The sequence below is a fragment of the Podarcis cretensis genome (assembly GCF_951804945.1).
Source record: "Podarcis cretensis genome assembly, chromosome: 1".
NCBI lineage: Eukaryota > Metazoa > Chordata > Lepidosauria > Squamata > Lacertidae > Podarcis > Podarcis cretensis.
This window is the reverse complement of record NC_137170.1, coordinates 114,534,711-114,541,071: the sequence shown is the minus strand read 5'-3', so window position 1 is coordinate 114,541,071 and position 6,361 is coordinate 114,534,711.

Genomic DNA, 6,361 nt, shown 5'->3' with positions numbered 1-6,361 from the left:
TTTCATTTCTTGAAAGGGGGCCGTGGTTGAGGGTGATATTAAGTTTCAAAAATGTAATGGATTATTAAACTGACAAAGTTTCTTTCCTCCTGCAGGCAACAGTCTGGAAGGTCCCACTTAAATCAGACTAATGGGGTAAAAATTCCCGTGCAATGCACTATGTCGAACCTCACATAGTTGAGAAATTAAATGCCAAAGGGAATGACTACACAAGGGGCAGGGGAAGGAAAAGAAAGGAAGAACTCTTACATTTCATACAAATTGATGTATCAAACTGAAATAACAGAATTATGTGACAGCGTAGGTTGACAATAGCAGCTATAAAGATATACATGATAAATAGCTGTAGTGTTCCACATGTGTACAGCCATAGTGTACATATATGCATGTTCCCACATGAGTACAATCAAAAGGAATGATCACATGTGGTGACATGTGTATATCTAGACCATTCTACTATCAAACTGATAGATAAAATTGGTGAAATGAAGTGGCATTAGTTGCTAAGCTAAGGCTATGTTCACATTAGACAAATTCATAGAAGATAAGGTTATCAATAGCTACTGACTATGATGGCTATGTTCTACCTCAGGCATAGGCCAACTCGGCCCTCCAGATGTTTTGAGACTACAATTCCCATCATTCCTGACCACTGGTCCTGTTAGCTAGGGATGATGGGAATTGTAGTCCCAAAACATCTGGAGGGCTGAGTTGGCCTATGCCTGTTCTACCTCCTTAGTTGAAGGCAGCATGCTTCTGAATTCGAGTTGCTTCAGGAGGGAAGTGTGATGTTGCATTCCAGTCCTGTGGGCTTCTCTAAGGCATTTGGTTGGTGAGAACAAGATGCTAGACTGGATGGGCTACTGACCTGATCCAGAAGGCTCTCGTGATGTTTTTGTGGAACTGTGGTCAAAAGCCACTATAAGATTAAGGAAACCTTGCATTCCCACCTCACCCATTAGGGCAACCAGAGGCACCAGCTTCTCCAGAGGATTGGGGGAGCTGACGCAACATCACATGCATGACATCGCACAACATCACAAGGAGCCAGGGGGCAGAGCAAAACGCCCTCTGAAAATACCTTGGGGGGACTGAAACTGCTTGGCCCCTAGGAGTCAGTGCCTATAAGGGCAACTAAAGCTGTTTCAGTGCAAAATTTGGGCCTGGAACCAGACTGAAATGGATCGAGAAAATGTGCTTCCTCTAGGCCAATCTGTGATGCATTTACTCTGCTCTGGGGTAATAGTAGTGAATATTCAGAGGGGGTCACTCACTGAACTCTCCTCTGGTGTGTTTCTGTCTGTTTGTGCTGCAGAACAATCTGACCTACACTCATGCAAGAAGGGAGTGTGTGTGTGTGTGTGTGTAGAGGGGAAACACCGAAATTACATGTCATTATTCAGTCACATAACTTGATCTCAATTATATCGTCTCTGCCTGTAATCCGTTTTCTCCAATGTGTGCATGCATCTGCATATATGAGACAACTCATTGATATGCCACATTGCAGAGATAGATGCAGAATGGGAGGGTTTACATTTAAATTTAATTGCAAAGGGTTCATCAAACCTACAGACTTTAAAAGCCAGAAAAAGAGAGAGAGAGAGAGCCACATTATATCTCATTTATGTTAATTAAATATATTAAACACGACCAAATCCATGTGGCATATATTTGGCACAATGTGAAGGGAAGTTTTTTCTTGCTGCCTGCCTGGCAAGTCCTGCTGCCTGCATGTTTTCGTTTACCCTTAAAGTGGCATCACTTTAATCAGACAAAACTGTTGACAAATAATAACCCATATTTAATGGCATTATGAAATATTTATACAGGCATATGTGGGTTGGAAGTCAATGAAGTGCTAAAAACAACCTTATTATATTTATTATTATTTTTATTTTTTATTTTTTATTTTTTATTTTTTATTTTTTATTTTTTATTTTTTATTTTTTATTTTTTATTTTTTATTTTTTATTTTTTATTTTTTATTTTTTATGGTTTGTAGGCCTGATCACATTTTTAAAAGTACAAAGCTCTTCTAAAAATCCATTCAAAGGTGGTGAAGAACAATTAAAGTTAATGCCAAGAAAAGTTTCGGGATTAAATGCAGTAAGTGTCTATGACTGGATAAAGTTACTGACAGATTTCTTACAGAATCTTTTTTTTTAATTAGTAGATAATGAAGCTCATTACAATAATTGCAACATTAATCCTCACAGACCTCTCCCGAGTGAAGGCTAGAATTATTAACCTGATTATGGGTGTGAAATGAATTTTCAGGTGTCCCCCTCCCAGCCCCAAAATTTAGGTGAATTTCTCACTGTGAGGTAAAACAAGAAAATCACAATGTTTGCATTGAAAATTGCCCAAGAGTGTGTCAGATATTTCTGAAATTGTTGACCCACATTCTCATCAATTAGCACCACCTGAAGAAACCTTATCTTGCATGGATTCCTACATAGTTCCATTCTACCCTTTCTCCAACAATAACCTGAGGGGTATTTCTTTACAAAATATATATTTCCTCTACCCCCCATATTCACAAGAAACACAAGAGATTTTCATCCATTTTGTTGTACTTCCCTTTTACCTGGAGCAGATGGTATTCAATAATAATAATAATAATAATAATAATAATAATAGCCCGCTCTCCCTACTCCCACCATTTATATATACATATTGTGTGATTTCCCTCCTTTTTATGATGTTTTTATTTTCATTTGTCCAAATTATTTGCTCTTTCCTCCTAAATCACTGTCCCTTCCTTCATGCTGTTTCTTGTCTCCTCAAAGAAACATGGCTTGGTATTTAAAAACCTGTGTTGCTTTAAAGTCTCAGCACTTTAATGGCAGGACAGCGCCTTTCTTTTTCCAAAGTGCTTTCGTCAGCTTAAATTAAAATGACATATGTAATTCTGTTTTGCTGTTTATGCCCTTATGGCTAAATGAGTATAGTTTTACAGAGATGGCAAACACATACTGTTTTTCATTGACATTGACTGAAAACCACTATTTGTGTACATTTGATAAAATGGACCAGCGCTGCAACATTCAGATGACAGTGGAAACCAGTGGACAATCAAATTCTGATCTGAGACTCAGTAGAAGAGAGGAATAGATTTTTTTGCTAGAGAATTCAAATTGCTAAAGCAGGGGTGGGGGATCTGTAGCCCTCCAGATGCTGCTGAACTACAATTCCCATCAACCCTTGCCGTTGGCCATGCTTGCTGGGGAGTTGGAACCCAACCGAAGGACCACAGGTTTCCCATTCCTGTTTGAAAGCATCTTCAGTGGGAAAGAAGGGGCAGAACAAGGAAAACAGGGTTGGGTTGGGCCCTTACCTTCTGAGAAAGGAGCAGGTTTACCTTACTTCTAGTGGTATCTCCAAGTGGTCCATTTGAAATTTTCCTATATAACTTAAACAGCTGCTGTTCAGCTGAAACTCAAGTGCTACACTCAGCCTTTATGTGTCTGCCAACCAGACACTGTTTTGTATTCATGCAATTTAATCAAAGTGTTAAAGTTATATAATAATCAGTGAAGAAACAGTGGCTGGTCTCCACAAGTGGAGACACGTTGTACCCTCACCCACCAGGATCAGTTTTTTCTACACACATTCCACCTAAGGTTCTTGGCTTCATAGGGAGATCTGTGTTCTGTTAGAACAATCTCTAACTGGGGGACCAAAAATGTCAAGGTGGCCTATTGCCAGAGAGGAGAGTAAAACACAAACTCCAAATGATTTCGACCATTAATCCCAGCTAGCTCAGCTCACAACTCAAAATGCACGGTGACAAGCTGTCTTAGCAATTTTCATAGACATCCAGACAGAGGAAGGGGGAGCACATTAAATGGCACATCCACCATAGATACGGACAGAGAAGAATTCCAGGGGAAATCCTCCATGTTACTCAAAGATATATGAAGTGGTCACCCAATAAACAATAAATAAATTCTTCCATTTTTATCATAGCTATTTTTCTCCCTAAACAGATCTCACTGTAAAGGCTGTGAATCAGAGTTTGACTTTATTTGTTCATGCCGACTTTCACTTTAATTCTTGAAACTGTTGCCTGACTTAATTACAACTGCTTGTGGTACAGTGATACTATGAATTTCACATACTTCTGTAGAAACAGTTTGAGCAAAGAATAGCATTGCCATGGGGGGATTTCACCCCATCACTGCAACTGATCACCTCTGTGGTGCTCTCCTTGGTGCTGATATCCAGACTCTTCCAGCAGTGAAGGATACTATACAGTGGTACCTCTGGTTATGTACTTAACTCGTTCTGGAGATCTGTTCTTAACCTGAAACTGTTCTTAACCTGAAGCACCACTTTAGCTAATGGGGCCTCCCACTGCTGCCCCATGATTTCTGTTCTCATCCTGAAGCAAAGTTCTTAACCTGAGGTACTATTTCTGTGTTAGTGGAGTCTGTAACCTGAAGCGTATGTAACCCAAGGTACCACTGTACTGCTAAGAGTTCCCCAAGGTTCACAAGACAATAAACATTCAGAGGTTATTATATCATAAATATTATAAGAAAGCAACTTCAGTCACCCTGAACAAGGAGTTTCAATATGTTTTATGGCTTCTACAGGCCACCCTTTCCCTAAGTCACCCTTCTCCATAAATGCAAGCAGGAAAACACTCATCTTCACACCATAAAGTTGTGTCAGCTCCCTGTCCACACATGTCCCCCTAATATGTCCATAGGGCTAACCCCAAATTTATAGGGTGTCATGGGGCAGAACCAATACATGTATCTTCTGTACAATGTGGGAATGTGCATTTTCTTACTCATAAGAATAATGCATAAAAAGGGAAAGTATTGCACAGCTCTCTGTTGTATCCTGGAAGGATATCTTTGCTAGTCTCTTACAGCAAAATCAAGGCAGTCTTGTAAAACTAACAAATTCATTACAGCAGAAGCCAGGGATAGGGAGCCTGTTGTCTTCCAACTCCCATCAGACTGAGCCAGCATGGCCAATGGTCAGGGATGGTGGGAGCTGTAGTCCAACCACTTTTGAAGGACCTCTGGAAGATCACAGGTTTTCCAGCCTTGGAATAGACATTCAAGGACCAGATGTGTGAAGTGTAATCCTAAGCTGAGTAGGAGCTATAGATGACTAGTGTGCTGCCATTTTCTCCTCTAGATCTTCCCTTTAATAGAGTATTCCTTTATAATTGTCTGGCCTCCTTTTTACTTGATTTTTCACATCATTGAGCGGCTGTATCATAGGTATTTGGCTGTAGCAGATGGGTCTTGTGGTGTGTTCTGCATGGAAGCTGGACAAATAGACCAGTCTCTACACAAAATAATAAATGAGAACGAATCTCACGTCAGAAATGGCTCTATCCAGATGCCAGCAGGAGAATGTTTCAACGCATCAGGACACTCTGCAAGTGACCATTTGTTAACAAAGGCACTTCAAAGGGAAACTTCAGCGTGAAACTTGGTGCATTATAATTCATCAGGATATTCAATCACCTGCAGCTGAATTGAGAATTTTTATCATGCTGCATATGTTAATCTAACAGTGTACGCTTCTCCTATCACCAGCCCTGCCTTATCAATTGTCACTGTAACTATTTTGCTTTCACATAATTATCACTGCTCTTTTTGCATATCATTTCCCTCTGACCTCATTCATTTGCATTCCCACCACACACCCCAGCATCTTGTGCAGAGATGCCTGCACATTATGTATAAGACAAGGTGGCCTCTTCTCCATGAAAGCTTATTCCATAATAAACAGTAATCTTTAAGCCATGGGTGGCTAACTTGTGGTTTTCCAGAAGCAGAACAATTCTGCTCATGACCATGCTGCCTGAAGCTGATGGGAGTCCAGCAGCATCTAGAGGGCCAGAGGTTAGCCATCTTTGCTATTTTTATCCCCTTGCCAGATATCTTGGATCATTTGCCAGGATTCCACCCCCTGCTTTAAACCTGTGAATGCCCACCAAGATTATGAAGACTGTGATGGTTTACACGGTCATTTCTTCTAGAAAGAAGGAACCTCTGGTTTTCCCAGAGGGTTATTGGTTGACTTTCAGCTCAATTTATTCTCTGATTTGCTTCCTGAATGTGCACATAAACCAGAGCCTAAAATGAGTTCAGAGACTGTTTTCCAGGATTACTGATCATGTGAACCATTATTATTGGTTTCTTACAGCTAGAGAGAGAAAAAATGAGTTTGCACCAGCATGCCTGGTTCAAAGGGGAGGGAGTTATACATTTTATACATTCTACATTTTCTTTGCCACACAATGAATGAAATATGAGTATGTGATGGGAAAACAACGTGTGATATTCAGAGAGCAGTATATTATCTATTTAAAAAACTGAAGAAATCAAGT